Source organism: Martes martes (genome assembly GCF_963455335.1).
Source record: "Martes martes genome assembly, chromosome: 9".
Lineage (NCBI taxonomy): Eukaryota > Metazoa > Chordata > Mammalia > Carnivora > Mustelidae > Martes > Martes martes.
The window spans coordinates 123,258,952-123,277,395 of NC_137896.1; positions in this window are offsets into that span (position 1 = coordinate 123,258,952).

Consider the following 18,444-nt stretch of genomic DNA (forward strand, 5'->3'; position numbering starts at 1 on the left):
TCCATGGCCCAAGAAGCATTTGCAGGACTTGGAATTCTAAGTACTTTCCACGACTGAACTCAGGTTTTGTGGCTATTACTATTTTATAAGTGAGAAAAATGAACACTGGAATATTTCATTTGGCCTATCAAACTCTAGAATCATAGGCATCTCTCAGTTAAATAATCATACAAAAGGTTTCAGAAAATCCCAGGCTGAAAGGTTTCAGGGGAAAAGACCCATCCCTGCCTGCCTCCTTGTATCAAAGAACCCTGTTCTCTCTCCTACAGTGATGGTTATCAGTCTACCCTCAAGTTGCCTCTTTCTGTGACTGATTTCCCCACTAGACTTTGTCTTCTTCTCCTTAGTATTTCCAGCATCTAGCACAGTTTCAAGTACATAATAACTTAGGAGATGCCCAACATGGAAGGAAGGAAGGATGGAAAGAAGGGAAAGATAGAGAGGAAAGCAGTGGGGGAGGGAGGGGGAGAAGGAAGGAAGGAAGAAAGGAAGGGAGGGAGGGAGGGAGGAAGGGAGGAAGGAAGGAAGGAAGGAAAGAAGGAAGGATGGATGGGTATGGGAGGAAAGGTGGGTATGGGAGAGGAGGGGACGATGGGAGGGGAAGAGAGAGGAAGAAAGAGAGTGGAGGGAGGCTTGAGGATGAACAGAGTCTGTATGTCCTAACATCCAGACAAATTTTTTAGCAAGTCATCTATAAACCTAGATAAGTATCTGTTAATACCTGGAGATCATTAGTTCTGACAAGAAGAGGATAACCTGAGTGGCCTCCGGACTCTATCCATAATCCCTGATCAGAGAAGAGCAAAGTCTAAATTCACCCAAAGCTCAGTGCCTGTTTCCCTCTATGAGAGTGAGAACAACTCCAAAACTGTGTATATGGAAATGGCTAAATCAAGAGAATGGACATTTAGTTCTCTTTCTCAGCCTGCCAAGGAGATCCCCTAGTTATACCAATTAAATTTCCATTTCTCATGTACCTTCAACTACTGTCTTAAGAAAAACCTGAGCCTACAAAGTAAGCACTCTGACCCTCACCAAGGAAATGGTGTTAATTGCATGTCTTCGGGCTTTGGGGCTTCAGCAGCATAAATTGGAAAAGTAAACCCAATTTGAGGGATATGCAAATGACAAACTGAAAGAAGAATTAATATTTAGCTTTGTAAAAAAACAGAGCTCTCCTCATTATGAAGCCTGTTTTTTTCTGTAACCAGAAGGAAAAATGAATTTTTGGAAACTCCTCAAAATGTGCAGAGGAGAATGCCTTTATATTAATGAAGAAAGTGATGTTGATTAATGGGTAGACCAAAAGGAGTAAGGAAGCTTTCCTCCCTTCTGTCCTCCTCTTGGCCTCAGAGCAGGTAGTCTACTGAGGTCCCTAGGCACAACAAGAACACAGTCCCCTGGGTCTGCTGCTGGCTGGAACACATGTGGTCTGATCATGCTTCTTTCAATTATGCTAACAAACATATCTAGACTTGAATTAATTGGCCCTTAGGAATTAAACTGGTTATAGAAATCCATATCCTTTCTAGCCTCCCCGAACTTAATTGATCAGTATCCCTCTATTGTAGTCCACAGCTAGTCCAGTAAAATATTTTCTGGAAGTTTAGCTAAATGACAATATTGATTTTTACCTTAATATTTTCTTATATTCATCACAATTCTTACATCTGCTTTGTACATTACATGTTCCCATGGCTCTATGGCCAGCATTACATAATAAGTTCTTTAACACAATCTAGCTAAGGATTATGACCCCCATTTTACAGAACAGAGTCCAAGTCACAGGGAGTTGGGAATACCCTAACTAAGGAGTGAGAAGTGAAGTCTTTTTATCTCCTAAGCTAGCAGTGCTTCCTAATAATGGTTCGTAGCATCTATTTAGGGCAAGACATTTTATCTGACTTCACCACATTCTGAGTCACATAAGCCACCCAGGAATGAGAAGACCACCCTCTTTCCTAACGAATCACAAGGAAAACAGCCTCCTCTGCCTGGTCTATAGTCTGCACACTGGCTAATCTTTATTCTTCTCTGTACAAAGAGAGGGCTTTCTGTGAATGATCAGAGGCCAGACTCCATATGCTGTACTGCTCAGGGCACTGCCACCTGTGCTCAGTTTCAGGAAGCTTTTCAAAGATTGATGTTCTATGTAGCTCATGAAACATCAGCCCATGTCATAGACAAGCAAATAAAGCCCTGGTGGCATGTGGAATTCTACTCTGGTCAAGAGCCCAGGCTTGGGAAGAGCAGGTTAAATGAAGTCTGAAACTCACACAATTTTGAGAGCCTACTTTGGAAGAGAATTCAGAGTTACAAGAACAAAAATTTCATGTGCAAGTAAACATTTATAAAGACAAAATATATCACAACACACACATCATAGAAAGTTGACAAATACCATACAATCATAAAATCAAGAAAAGTAGCATCATATTTGTATCAGTTAAGTGCCTGTCATTCTTCTTTGGTACTTTTTCCTACATTTTGGGCTTATATGCCAACAATTTTATGGCATAACTTTCAAGGCAGAGAAGAAAATGTCTCTTGTCTCTTCTTCTGCAGGTTCTCTTCCAGAGCCTATGGTGGTCCAGTGCTGTGTACAGCAAGGCAGACTCACGTGGCAGCACAGCCTCCAGCCTTGTGTCCTCCTACCAACACCAGGCAGTTCATCTCAGCATGTGGCAGGAGAATCCTGAAAGCCACTTCTACAACAGGACAGCCAACTACAACTTATATCCGCAAAGTAGGAGCTGTCAACTACAAAACTCCAGTTCACTGTAACCTCGAGGCAATTTCTCCACAGCTGGATCCCAAAACAGTCTGCAGCTACTGCACCAGCAACAAAACAACAGAAATGTTTAGAGAAGTGGGAAAGAAAGAAAGAAAGAAAGAATGGTCTTAACCAATAATGGTTAAAATATCTTGATTTTGCCGATTATAAAAAAAGGACCGTTTGAACATATTGCCAAGACCCCTAACATATCTTGAAAGGACCTGTGCAAGTGTAGACTCCTCAGTATAAGCCTCACTATCTTCATCAAGCCACCTCTGTGCCCATCCTCAATCTCCCTGCCCCAGCAAGAGTGGGGAGCCAGGAAGAAGTCCAGAGGATATTTTCATCTCTAACACAATGGGGGATTTACAATTCTCTAAAGCACCTGGACTCTAATCACAGGTAAGGTAGAAACTCTGCCCCAAGCATGGTCTTGTCTAAACAGACCTTCATTACACTAGATCACCAACCAAACAGCACATCTGGTAAACATCTCCAGCCTGGATTCCATACCACTTTCCCAAGACCAAGTAGATTCACTCATATCTCTTACAACCATACTTTTTCAGGAGGAAGCCTAAAAGTGCGTGTCCAGTATCTAAATGATTTAGCCCCAAACTTGAATCTTTATTTGGTACCTGATGATCTGGTTGCATAAATAATAGAATTGCAGGTTCATGAAATTCAGCCCTAACATTAGTCTCCAGGCTCTATATACACCATAATATGCCAGCCCCAGTATGAACAAATGTATGAATGTGTCATACAACATAAGAGTATTCTATTCAGACAAACTGGAATCATCCCTTCAGGCAAGCAGAAGCACTTTTAGGGCTCTCAACTTTCCCCATAGTCCTACTATGAATTTTATTAAAGGCAGAGGATTTAAATAGCTGGACATCTACTGATACACTTCTCTTTTATTTCTGTATTTAGTTAACTAAGTGGTTCTCATCAGGAATACAAGAATTACCACATAGGACTGTACTTTAAAAACCTTATATATTTTATGAATAGTATAAAAGATTTTCCTGTGTAGCTTTAACTACATATGATTTTCGCCCTACTCATTGATTTTTGAACCTAACCCACACAGATGTGACTTCACAGAATTCCTGTTCATTAAATAAGGAAAGTAAATAATTTGCTTTTTAATGGATACTTATATGATAGACACTTTAGTGCTATAACCTGGGAGTGGGGAGGAGCAGAATGGAAACAGTAGTGTGCAGCATCCTGATAAACTTTTCTAGACACAAAAGGAAATTGCATCTCTAATCTCCAAATCTGATTAAATATGAAAGAGAAGGGAGGTGATGAGAAAGCTTCATATAATCTTGAGTAAGTCTTGAAAGGAAGCCTTCTGAGCTCTACATCATAGGGCTTTTAATTTGTATTCCACATTTCTGTTATAAATATGAACCTGTATATCACTCAAAGTGATTGCATTTGGTTATAAACACTGAGAAGACTTGAGCTTTTATTTTTTAATATCTATGTTATTCAGATGGGAATGAAAACCAAAAATTTCAAGCTTACAAATAGCAGCTATGAAGCATGCAATAGGGACCCCAGAAATCAATGCTTATCTAGCTGTCTGGTCAAATCTCATGAAGGCAACTCCCAGAGACCATTCCCTGCCTCCAGTCACTCTCCCATTTCTAACAGGTTTCTGTTTATTTGCATTCCAAATTCTTTTGGTTAATCAGATGTGTTTTTTTTTTTTTTAATTCTCATCTGAAGTTGTTCTACTTATCTTCGATGACTGGTCTCCAACTTGATTTCATTCATTTATTCCATCAACAAATAATTATTAAGCACCTACTATGGACCAGATATTATTCTAGACATTGGACAGACAACTGTGGGCAAAAATCTCTGTGACATCCTACTACATTGAATCATATGAAACTGATACTCTTGTAGATCAAAATGGTCAAGTATCAACAGTCTCATGTGGTTCAGCCCATGTCGGAGAGACAGAAAATAAACATAATAATAAGAACCTTGATAGTATGTTAGAATCTCTTATTGAAGTTAGAGCCCTTGATATTGCCCTCTGATTACATTCACCATTTTGGATGAACTCTTTTTTTTTTTTTTTTTTAAGATCTTATTTATTTGAGAGAGAGAGACTGAGCATGAAAGGGGCGAGGGGCAGAGGGAGAAGCTGGCTCCCTGATGAGCAGAGGGCCTGATGTGGGACTTGATCCTGGGACTCCAGGATCATGACCTGAGCCAAAGGCAGTTGCTTAACCAACTGAGCCACCCAGGTGCCCCTTGGATGAACTCTTGATTTTATCTCCTGTTCCAGCCTTGAAAATGGAAGTTCCTGGTGCCCAGGAGTCAGCAAAAGGCCTCAGAAAACAATCTACATCCAGTGATTTCCCTGCCCTCTATCTTCTGCTTTTATGGAGTTTTTGGCCTATGATGAAACCCAACATTCCTACTGGCTCAATAATGGGTTAAAAAACTAGTTATCATTCTTTATTCAAGAGCATTAGTTATTTTTTTTTTTAAAGATTTTATTTATTATTTATTTGACAGAGATTACAAGTAGGCAGAGAGAGAGGAAGGGAAGCAGGCTCACTGCTGAGCAGAGAGCCTGATGCGGGGTTTGATCCCAGGACTCTGAGATCATGACCTGAGCCGAAGGCAGAGGCTTTAACCCACTGAGCCACCCAGGCGCCCCGCATTAGTTATTTTTAATAGGAGGTTTGACAAAAGACTGGTTCATTTAATAACAGCTAAATTAAGTAAGTCATTGGTAAGTATTTGGGAGCATTTTCTTTACCTTATTACCCTCAGTATAATCACACCTGATAAGGAGGAGTTTGTTCAGTTCTGATGCTTATGGCTTTTAGTGTGATGTTCCTTCTAACAGAATTGTGAAATAAAGCTCTCCCAGATTTTAGTTATTTCTATGACCTGTTGGTGTACAAATATCTATGAACCTTCTGAGATTTACAAACATCCCTATACTGCCTAGAGGAAACTGTGTCTGTACCAAGAGGCATCCTGAAAAAGGAAGAAAATGGAAAATATGGCTTCACAGAATTGACAGATATTTAGAGCCATGTGTAGTATTGAAATAGTGGGGAAAAGCCTCAAAGCTGGAGACAAGTATCTCTTCCATTTATTAATGTGTTAGTTTTGATACAGTACTACCTACCTGAGCCTCTGTTTCCCACAGAAAACACTGAGACCCTACCCCAAGACTGTTGAGAGAACATAAAAGCATAAGTAGAAAATATAAGTGCTTTATAAATGATATAATGTAAGAAAGGACAATTTTCAAAATGAGGAAACAAAATTAAAAGAAGAACAAAAATAAAACCTAATTTATCCCAGAAACTAAAGGCAAAGTCCCCAGATGGCTAGAGAGATTTCTCGGCAGTTTTGGGGAAGGGAAGATCAGTGCATTTCAGCACAAATTCACTAAGAACAGCACAGAACCTGTATTTATACACTGTTGGTATTTGGGGGTTTACAATTCACTGTGGTAAAGTGGGAACATGACAAATGGGAAAAAACACTGGTTTGCTAACAAATCAGCTGGAGTTCACATCCTGGCTTTACCTCCTAACAGTATGAGCTGAAGCAAGTTAAAGAACTTATCAGAACCTTTGCTCCTCATCTGTTAACAGGTGAAAAAGGTGTATAGGAATTCACACTCAAATTCATAAAGTGTCTGCATCTATAAGGGACTGTACAACAATAAATTCCTTATTCCACTGTACAGATCATCACAGGTAGTCCTCATGCCAATCCTGTAAGTTGGACTTTTGTCTTTCTCATCTTAAAGATGAAGAAACTGGGCTGTTTAAGAACATGTATAGGCATAAGTAGCAAAACTATGGCAAAAACCTAGCTCATTTCCAATACCAGCTCAGTTATTTCCCCTACACTACTGTCGCCTCCACTGTAACAGACCAGGGGCTAGTAGGGGTGAGGGAAGATCATTTTAAATAAAGTAATCATCTTTCACCCTCCTGTAGCAACTGAAAATACATATGCTGCCTAGAAGTGCTATCCAGATATTTAGATGATGGAGCACGTGACCCCAAAGATATAGGCTATTGGCCTGAAGTCATCTTACACATGGGATTTATTTGTTGCTCTCAGGCACATATGTTTCTCACCAACATAGCTTGGGTTATTGCTATATTTAACTCACCAGGTTCAAACACTATGATATTGTCAATACACTGAACCAACATGATCTGCCTGAGAACTAGATTATGACATATGGCTGGAGAGCCGGGTGAGGTTTGTACCATTGGCCCCACAGGATGGAAGCCAAACACTTTCTAATGATTTAGTAACAAGTATAGAGAAAAGGGCATTTTCCTGATTAACAGCTACATATAGGGGCTAAGGAATGAAACTACATCTGGAAGAGCAGCTGCAATTAGAGTCACTACACTGTCAGTCCCCAAGATCCATCCATCTTCTGCAAAGCCAAAGAAACAAGCTGAATGAAGATCTGTTAGGAAGCACAACCCTGTCATCTCTCAGGTCCTTAGTGATGGCACTAATCTCTGAAATCTCTCCATAAATGTATTATGCTCTAAATCAGCAAGCAATGTACAGTATTGTTTCTCCCTCAGCCAGAGCCTACAAGGCCTAAAATTGAGGGTTTTGAAAATGAGTGGATCTTTTCACTGATATTCCTAGTGATCCACAAGAGAAAGTTTTGTTTCATTCCTACTTTGGCTTTTCTGATCTACAGTACCTAGCTCCCAAGGAAGGATGCTTCTGACAGAGGACACAACAATGCTTCACTGAAACTGGGAGTTGAGATAGTCACCAACCACTTTGAGCTCCTCCTTGGATTAATTCAACAGATAAAGAAAGGAGTTACTGTAGTGACTGGGGTATTGATGTCTCCAAGGTGATACAGAGTTGCTACTGCATATTAGACGTAAAGAAGAGTTCATCCATCATTTACGAGAGTTCCTAGGGCACCTCTTAGTACTCCAGGTCTTGCCATTAAAGTCAACGGAAAATTTCAACAACTCAATGCAAACAGTTATAGCAATACTTCAGAAAGTTCAGGAATAAAGATTTGGGTCATCCCATCTGACAAGGAACCAAAGCCAGCAAAAGTACTTTGTTGAGGTAAAGGAAATGCAAATACAGAAGTGTGCAGTAGAAAAAAGTAACTAAGCATATCAGCTATAACCACGTGGCTAGTTGCAGAAATAAGGACTACCATGATTTTAGTACTTCCTCATTATTTTAATATACATATGTTTCAGTACATAATAACCTACTTTTTTTCACTTCACTCCTCCCATTCCCCTATTATCTAACATAAGATATGGTAACAGTCATTAAGTTTATCTTGGTACCTAAATTACAAGATATCAAAGGAGGAATGTGATTCAATAGGAAGAGGAGTTCACATTACCCAAAGGTGAATAAAAAGAATGTGTATTCGCTTTTGGAGAGAGGATGTATTTTTCAGCTGTACAAGGGATAGATGCATTATGTTAGGCTGAAACACGGTCTTTCAATTGTATTCATTTATAAGATAAGTGTAGGCTCTGCTCAAAATCCAACTATGGGAGGAGGAAGCAAGATGGCAGAGGACTGGAGGAGTAGGAGACTGAAATATCATCAGGTCCTAGGAGTATAACTAAATAGTTATCAAACCATTCTGACCACCTACAAATTCAACAGGAGATAGAAGAGAAGAAGAGTAGCCATTCTAGGAACAGAATATTGACCACTTTCCGGAAGGTAGCATGTGCAGAGAAGTGAATCTGAAGCAACAGGAAGATAGACCATGGGGGGAGGGGCCAGCTCCTGGCAAGTGATAGAGTACTGAGGCACAAAATCAAAACTTTTAGAATTCTGCTCCACTGAGGGACATCGCTCTAGAGGCTAAGCGGGGGTGGAGCCCTTGTGGGACAGTGCTGTCTCAGGACCCACAGGGTCACAGAATGATCGGAGGTGTCTGAGTGTGGCAGAGTTTCTAGGTATTGGAGCAGGGAAGCCAGCTACAGAGACAGAGCCAGGAGTGCGTGCTCAGCTCAGGATTACTTTAAACGGTGACCTGAGGCAGAGTAGGGCCACTGCTCTTCAAGAAGGGACCCCACAAGTGGCAGATCCAGAGAGACCCCCTCCTTCCTCTTTTGGGAGTAGTGGCTGCAGAAATCTGCTGGGTTTGGAGACTCCAAACAGGGCTGTGTGCCAGAGACAGAAACACTCGGTCACAGGCTGGGTGAGCACAGAACACGGCCAGAGACCAGGGAGATGGGAGGGATTGACTGCTTCTCTCTGAGGGAACACTGAGAAGTGGGGTGCCAAGCTCTTGGCTCCTCTGGGCTGGAGGTTAGGAGTCTACCATCTACATTCCCATCCTCCAAGCTGTACAGAAAGCATTCAGGGAACAAAAACTCCTGAGAAGGAAACCAGTGGATTACTTATCCTGGCCCCTAGCAAGGGTGGGGCAATTCTGCCTCGGACAAAGACATATGATACTCACTGCAACAGGCACCTCCCCAAGAATATCAGCAAGAACATCCAGCCAAGACTAACTTCACCTATCAAAAAGAACTGAGGAACTCCAGAGCTAGGGAAATACAGCCAGAGAATTCATGACTTTTCCCCATGATCCTTTAGTCTTTCAAAGTTAATTTTTTTTAATTTTATTTTTTTCTAATTCTATTTTTTAACATTTCCCCTATTTCTTATTTTAATGTTTTTAAACTATTTTATCAATATTTTTTTAAAAAATATCTTTTAAAATTGTCATTGTTATAATCATATTTTATCCCTTCATTGTATTTAACCTTATTTTTTTCTTCTTTAAAAATTTAGGATACAATTTCTTCTAAAAGATCAAAATATACCCTTAATCTAGCCCATGGCTTTGTTCTAGTCTCCAGCCTGATCACATTCTCTCCTCTTTTTCTTTTTTTTTCTTTTTCCAACCAACCAATCTTTCCAATTCCTTTTTTACAATCTTTTTAAATTTTCATCTTTACAGTCATATTCCATCCCTTCATCGTATTTGCCCTTATTTTTGTGTGTGTATGTGTGTGTGGTGTGTGTGTGTGTATTATTTATTTTTCTTTCTTTAAATCTTGGGAGGTAGTTTCTCCTGAGACCAGAATATACCCAAAATCAAGTGGGTGTCTCTGTTCTATTCACCAGTCTAATATATATACATTTTTTTAATTTTTAATTTTTTTATTTTCCCCTCTTTTTTCTCCCCCATTTCAGGTCTCTTCTGATTTGGTTAGTGTATATTCTTCCAGGGTCTTTGCCACCCTTTTAGTATTTTGTTCTCTCATTCATCTATTCTTATCTGGAAAAAATGACAAGGTGGAAAAACTCACCACATAAAAAAAGAACAAGAGGCAGTACCAACAGTTAAGGACCTAATCAATATGCACATTAGTAAAATGTCAGAAATAGCGTTCAGAATGATGATTATCAAGGTGTAGCTGGGCTTGAAAAAAGCATGAAAGACATTAGAGAATCCCTTTCTGGGGAAATAAAATCCCTTTCTGGAGAAAAAAAAGAACTAAAATCTAATCAAGTTGAAATAAAAAAAGCTACTAATGAGGTACAGTAAAAAATGGAGGCTCTTACTGTTAGGATAAATGAGGCAGGAGAGAAAATATGTGATATAGAAGGCCAAATTTGGAGAACAAAGAAGCTGAGCAAAAGAGAGACAAACAACTATTGGATCATGAGGGGAGAATTTGAGAGAGGAGTGATACCATAAGATGAAACAATATTAGAATAATTGGGATCCCAGAAAAAGAAGAAAGAGAGAGGGGGACAGAAGGTATATTGCAGCAAATTATAGTAGAGAGTTTCCCTAATATGACAAAAGGAACAAGTATCAAAATCCAGAAGGCACAGAGAACCCCCTCAAAATCAATAAAAATAGGTCCACACCCTGTCATTTAATAGTAAAACTTATAGGGGCGCCTGGGTGGCTCAGTGGGTTAAAGCCTCTGCCTTTGGCTCAGGTCATGATCCCAGGGTCCTGGGATCGAGCCTCGCATCGGGCTCCCTGCTCAGCAGGGAGCCTGTTTCCTCCTCTCTCTCTCTCCCTACTTGTGATCTCTGTCAAATAAATAAATAAAATCTTTAAAAAAAAATAGTAAAACTTATAAGTTTTAGTGACAAAGAGAAAATCCTAAAAGCAGCCCGGGACAAGAAATCTGTAACATACAATGGTAGAAATATTAGACTGGCAACAGACCTATCCACAGAGACCTGGCAGGTCAGAAAGGACTGGCATAATATATTCAGAGCACTAAATGAGAAAAATATGCAGCCAAGAATACTATATCCATTTAGGCTGTCATTGAAAATAGAAGGAGAAATAAAAAGCTTCCAGGACATAGCCTCAGCAATCAGACAACAAAAAGAAATAAAAGCCATCTGAATCAGCAAAGAAGTCGTCAAACTCTCACTCTTTGCAGGTGATATGATACTTCATGTGGAAAACCCAAAAGACTCCATTCCAAAACTGCTAGAACTCATACAGGAATTCAGTAAAGTGTCAGGATATAAAATCAATGCACAGAAATCAGTTGCATTTTTATACACCAACAGCAAGACAGAAGAAAGAGAAATTAAGGAGATGATCCCATTTACAACTGCACCCAAAACAATAAGATATCTAGGAATAAACCTAACCAAAGAGGCAAAGAATCTATACTCAGAAAACTATAAAGTACTCATGAAAGAAATTGAGGAAGACACAAAGAAATGGAAAAATATTCCATAGTCATGGATTGGAAGAACAAATATTGTTACAGTGCCTATGCTATCTAAAGCACTATACACATTAAAAGCAATCCCTATCAAAATGCCATCAATTTTTTCAAAGAAATGCAACAACTAATACTATAATTTATATGGAACCAGAAAAGACTACAAATTGCCAGAGGAATGTTGAAAAAGAAGGTCAAAGTTGGCAGCATCACAATTCCAGACTTCAAACTCTATTAGAAAGCTGTCATCATCAAGACAGTATGGTACTGGCACAAAAACAGACACATAGATCAATGGAACAGAATAGAGAGCCCAGAAATGGACCCTCAACTCTATAGTCAACGAATCTTTTTTTTTTTTTTTAAGATTTTATTTATTTATTTGACAGACAGAGATCACAAGTAGGCAGAGAGGCAGGTGGTAGGGGTGGTGGGGGGAAGCAGGCTCCCCACTGAGCGGAGAGCCCGATGTGGGACTTGATCCCAGGACCCTGAAACCACGACCTGAGCCGAAGGCAGAGGCTTTAATCCACTGAAGCCACCCAAGTGCCCCTATGGTCAACTAATCTTTGACAAAGCAGGAAATAATGTCCACTGGAAAAAAGACAGTCTCTTCAACAAATGGTGTTGGGAAAATTGGACAATCACGTGCAGAAGAACGAAACTGGACCATTTCTTTACACCACACAAAAACAGACTCCAAATAGATGAAAGATCCCAATGTGAGACAGGAATCCATCCAAATCCTTAAGGAGAACACAGGCAGCAACGTCTTTGACCTCAGCCACAGCAACTTCTTCCTAGAAACATTGCCAAAGGCAACAGAAGCAAGGGCAAAAATGAACTACCGGGACTTCAAGATCAAAAGCTTTTGCACAGCAAAGAAAACAGTCAAAAACAAAATAAAACAAAACAAAACAAAAACAAAAGACAACGGACATAATGGGAGAAGATATTTTCAAATGACATATCAGATAAAGGGCTAGTATCCAAAATCTATAAAGAACTTATCAAACCCAACACCCAAAGAACAAATAATCCCATCAAAAAATGGGCAGAAGACATGAACAAACATTTTTGCGAAGAAGACATCCAGATGGCCAACAGATACATGAAAAGGTGTTCCCCATCACTCGGCATCATGGAAATACTAATCAAAACGACAGTGAGATAATACCTCACACCAGTCAGAATGGCTAAAATTAACAAGTCAGGAAATGACAGATGTTGGCGAGGATGCAGAGAAAGGGGAACCCTCCTACGTTGTTGGTGGGAATGCAAGCTGGTGCAACACTCTGGAAAACAGTATGGAGGTTCCTCACAAAGTTGAAAATAGAGCTACCCTACGACCCAGCAATAGCACTACTGGGTTTTTACCCTAAAGATATAAATATAGTGATCCAAAGGGGCATGTGCACCCAAATGTTTATAGCAGCAATGTCCACAATAGCCCAACTATGGAAAGAAGCTAGATGTCCATCAACAGATGAATGGATTAAAAAAGTGGAGTAGATATATACAGTGGAATACTATGCAGCCATCAAAAGAAATTAAATCTTTCCATTTGCAATGATGTGGATGGAACTGGAGGGTATTATGCTGACCAAAATAAGTCAATCAGAGAAAGACAATTATCATACGATTTCTCTGAGATGAAGAATTTGAGAAACAGGGAGGGGGGCTGTGGGTGGTAGGGAAGGAAAAAAATGAAACAAGATGGGATTGAGAGAGAGAGAAACCGTAAGAGACTCTTAATCTCACAAAACAAACTGAGGATTGCTGGGGGGTAGGGGAGGTAGGGATAGGGTGGCTTGGTTATGGACATTAGGGAGGGTAGGTGCTATGGTGAGTGCTGTGAAATGTGTAGGCCTGATGATTCACAGACCTGTACCCCTAGGCCAAATAATACATTATCTGTTAATGAAAAGAAAAGAAAAGAAAAGAAAAGAAAAGAAAAGAAAAGAAAAGAAAAGAAAAGAAAAGAAAAGAAGTGTAGTTAAAAGATGTATATGCTAATGACATACAGAGAGGGTATTTCAGTTCAGCTAAGCTAAAATAATGTTTCCCAGAATTCCCCTTCCTGCATAGCTTCAGGGTAGCATGGGCCAAAGGAGAAATCTGCAAAAGATTTGCAAAGTCGCATAAAGCAGTAGACAGACCAGCACTGGCCCCTTATATGGCTCATTGCTGATCTGTTGGCTCACCTGGCTGCCATGGGGCAGTAGCCAGACTCACAGTTGCATCTTCTGACTCTTGAGCCGGTGTGGTTCTATCTTAGCTTCTCCTACAGGTTACCTGCATCATCAAAGATGGAGTACTAGACATAAATAAGAGACTTTGGATCCAATGTGGATTCTAGCCCATTCTGTGGGCTCTAGGACATCCTCCTGGGTTTTCATTTGTCCTTGCTTTCCTCTATTTCATACCCATATTTTCTTCCCAATTGATTATCCTGCTGCTTCAGGCCCTAGAAATATACACAGAAGTAATAGCCTTTCGTATTGTTTATCCCACAACTGCACAGTTCAAATCTCTATAACAAATCCTTTTTATGTAATTATATATATAAATCATTCCTCATGTTTCTGCTTCTCTGAATTGCCCTAACTGAACGGTACGCAGATGGAAATGGCAGAGCTGGAACTCCCACCTAGCTCATTTCTAATAATGATTCAGGGTACTTTCCACTAAACAACAGCTGCTTCTGACGTAATAATTCAAGGCCATGTAACTGGAGGGCATTGGTGGTTTAAAACAGCATGCCCTCCCTCTTGGGGAAATGGGAGACATGTAGGCTGCTCGAAGAACTTAAAGATATTGAGATGATTGAATGCCTGGTGCAAAGGTGCAGATTAATGAACTGAAGTCAGCCTTCAGAAGGGGTCCCTGGGAACAAGTCCCATCCCAGGGCTAACTTCCACTTTGGCCCATTCAGCACTTTTAGCTATAAATTCCTTAATAAAGACAGAAGGTATGTTGATCAAATTTTCAGATGACACGAGGCTGGGCCAGCTAGCAAATGTGCTGAGTGACAGAATCAAGAATCCAAAAGATTTGACAGGATGAATAATGAGTCACAGCTAACAAGATGAAATTTAACAGGATGGATATCAAATTTTACTTTCCACAGCCCTGCCCTGGATAGTGTAGGTGCCAACACCCTCTCTACACTACAAGCTTGTGCAGGGGTATCACTTGAGCTCAGTGTAGGAAGAAACACATGACGCTGAGGAGAGAAAGAGAGAGGTATTCCTCAAGGAAATGCACCTGAGTGCAAAAATCATCTTCAGAGACTTGGACAGACTTGGCTTAATAGCAGCCTTTGTGGAAAAGACATTGAGTTCAATACCAAGCACCACTGTGACTGGGTTAAAGGATTCATTAACTGCTCAGGCTTCATTATTCAGAGTATGGTATTCCAGTAAAGGCTGAAGAGAGAATTACAACTCTGCCCTGCTCAAAACCACATAGCTAAGGTTTGGGATACAATCCTGCAGGCCACATCTTAGTTATAAACCAGAATGTGACTCACATGGTGAAGACATATAATAAAGGTCATAGGAAGGACATGTTAAGGAGAGTGATCATGAGACTTGTTTTCAAATAATTTAAGAGTTTTTATATGGGGGAAAATGCAATTTTATTTGTACTTCTAGAATATTGCTTGATAGCAACTATAGAAAGGAGTGCTTAATCACTATGAAGAATAAGCATATCACGGTTAAGTCATGTTCTGGAGCCAAACTACTGCGGTTACAGCTAATAATATACTCTCCAGCCATTGGACTTGGGCAAATTACTTGATTTCTTGGTTTCAGGTTTCTCACTGATAAAACAGGAAAGACAAGAATACCCACCTCATACATCTGTTATGGGGATTAATTAAGTAAAAACAAATAGTATCTACCTCACCTGAATGTTTTGAGTATTAAGTGGTATGACACACTTACAAAGCATCTAGGAGAGCCACATGGTTGGAGGTCAATAAGTATTTCCCAGTCTATTATTAGGCAGTACAATCTGATGCTTAGATCTATCCCCACATTGAATGCCCTGGAATGTGAGGAAGCAGCATCTTGTATCTGAATGTGTTTAAACTAAAACTGGGATATCTTAGAACAGTATTTCTCAAACTTTAATGTACATGAGAATTCCCTTGACATCATATTAAAATATGAGTTCTGACTCAGCAGGTATGGATTGGGGCCTGAGTGTCTACATTTCTCACAAGCTCCTGGGGCTGCTGTGTAGTTATCCCACTCTGAGTAGCGAGTCTGGAGAACTCTTCCACTGGGAGGGGAAGGAAGGGTGTTTTCCATTATAAAACATTCATACTTTATGATGTTGCCAATCTGAGAACAATAACTATATTGAAGCTACATGATAACTGAGTAATCTAGAGCAAATGATTTAACCTCACACTTTATTTTGGTATATGCTGCAAAGCACTTTTTATGAAATGATTACTTTTTACATCAAAATCCAAAGTCCTCAGAAGGAAGCTGATCTACTTCAGCAGAGGGTTTCATTTCCTAATTGGCTAAACATCTGTTCCAGGTCTGAGCACAGATTTATCTTTATCAAACACTGATTGGTCTTTGGCTCCTGCCAGCTGGTTTGTCCTGGTGTTATGGGGAACAAAGCAGGGCAGCTGTGTGATGTCAGGAAGCCTCAGAAGGAAGGCAAAGAAGGAACAGAGAAGTAGAAAAGAAGGAGAGACTCACAGGTTACTGGAAGAAGAAAAGCAATAGCAAACACCACTGGCTTCAAGGTTGAATAGAACCAGATCTTCTGCTAGGAGGACCCTAAAAGGTCACCTGACCCATCCTTTTCAGTTTTCACATAGTGAGAAGCTCCAACTTTCTAAAAGTAACACATGGAAGGAGCTTAGTACTAGAAGCCAGGCCCCACAGTTTAGACCAGTGCTCATCCCACTGGCCCTGCCTGCTTCCCATCTCCTCCTAGGATTTCTGCCCCAGCAAGGCTGCTTGGTCTACCTGTGGTTTCTTATCATGCTTCAGTTGCCCTCTAGGGTAAGAAAGGGTAAGGAAGATTCTGAGGATGTAGACTAGAGAGTGTAGAGTTGTTTTTCATTCAAGTTAATTTCTCAGGATGAAACTGTACCAAAAGACCTGAAGAGTATTTCCCTATCATTCACATTGTTCCCTGTTTCTGCTCTGTGAATACAGTAAACAGCAGAGGTAACATAAAGACTGATGACCTTGACAAGTTTTCAATACCCAAGAGGCCAGAGTCAAGCACTAATTTCCAATAATTCCCCCCTCAAGATCGCTTGATTCTCTCCTATATCCTCTTTCATTCATGAACTTCCCTCATTGAAGTAAGAGTAGAATCAAAATGGAACATACTCACTTTCCTTTCTGTGAGGATCAGGTTGAAAAACTCAGAAGCTTTGGCCAAGAAAGAGAACTTGAAAAGCCACATGGAATTATTTCAAACCCCAAATCCTTCATTTCTTCACCTCTTACATGTTGATACTAGTTGAGAGCTCAGGCATTCTTAGTAGAGGACTAAAAGTCATTAATTCATACTAACATGAAATAACCAGTACCAGTGTTTGTCCTGTGGCTAGGTTCTAGAGTGGTCTTCACTTAACTGCTAAACCTCTTCTGCATGGGAGAGGTCGTCTGTTTTGGTTTTCTACAATACCTTGATCACCTATAAGTGGAATTTTCTCATGCTTAACCTCCAACATCCTGTGCAGCAGTTTATTATAAAGTGTCATCTCTGTATATGATGTGATCTCCACCCTCTACCACATTGGCACCATTTCTCTCTTTATAAATTTGCTGAAAATAAAAAATAACAGTATTAACCACCCATCCCTTATGAGAAGATACATTATTTCTGGCCATAAATAAACTTGTAGCAACAGATATATACACACATCAGCAAAAGGAAAATCCCAACTACTGCTCTTGAGAGACTTCCAGGATCATGCATTTATTTGTCACTGTCACACAACATTGATGATCCAACCTCTAGCATGAAGCCAAAATCAGGAATTCAGGGGCTGCTACTCAATGGTGAGGTGACATATGGTTCTCTGTATTTAGTTGTTTGGGTAATTTTTCACTTTCTATAAAAATGAAGGGCTGCCATTCATTTATAAATCTACCCAGATATACATGAGTAGGTAGCAAAGACAACTACGGGCAGCAGGAACATTCTGAGCAGGCAACTGACATCTTCAAAGTCATTACCTAGGATCTGAAAACCAGAAAGGGTCTTGGGGCAGCTACACATTACACATCTTTGCCTTTTGCTGAGATATCTCTCCATTACTTTAGGTTAAAAACCACTTCCATGTTTAGACCCATGAATAGAAGTGGTAGAGTAAACACTTAAGCCTACAATTCTGTAACAGCAAATGTGTTAAGGATTTGGGACAGATTGTGTTGGCTAGACAAACACAACCTAGCAAGTCCTGCTGCCAAATTGAACTCCTGTGTTTATCAGCTCACTCTGGACCTCAGTGTCCACAATAGTAGGCAGTAACAGGGTCAGTGTCAGAACAAGTTCCCAGAAAGAGGAGAGATTCACATAGTTGAGTTTAAAGAACTAAAGTTTTCCTCAGTATTTAGGCATTCCCTTACAAGTATTTTTCATGGAAGCCCTGGTATCTTTCCTCCTCCCTTAGACAGGCCAAGTCTTATAGACTGACAGCAGGAAGGAAGACTGTATAGAATGATCTATGTGAAATGGCCACTATCAGTTTGCTTATAGCTAGAAAGTTAGAACTAAGAGCCCTCTATCCACATTTGCATGCAATTTTCTGAGTTTGCTTTAATGGATATGACATTTCATTAATTCTGGTTGTGTACTCAAGCCAAAACACATACAGTTTAGTCCCATTTACTGACAAAAAAATAGAAGCTCAAAAGTTCTAAGTCAGAGTAATAA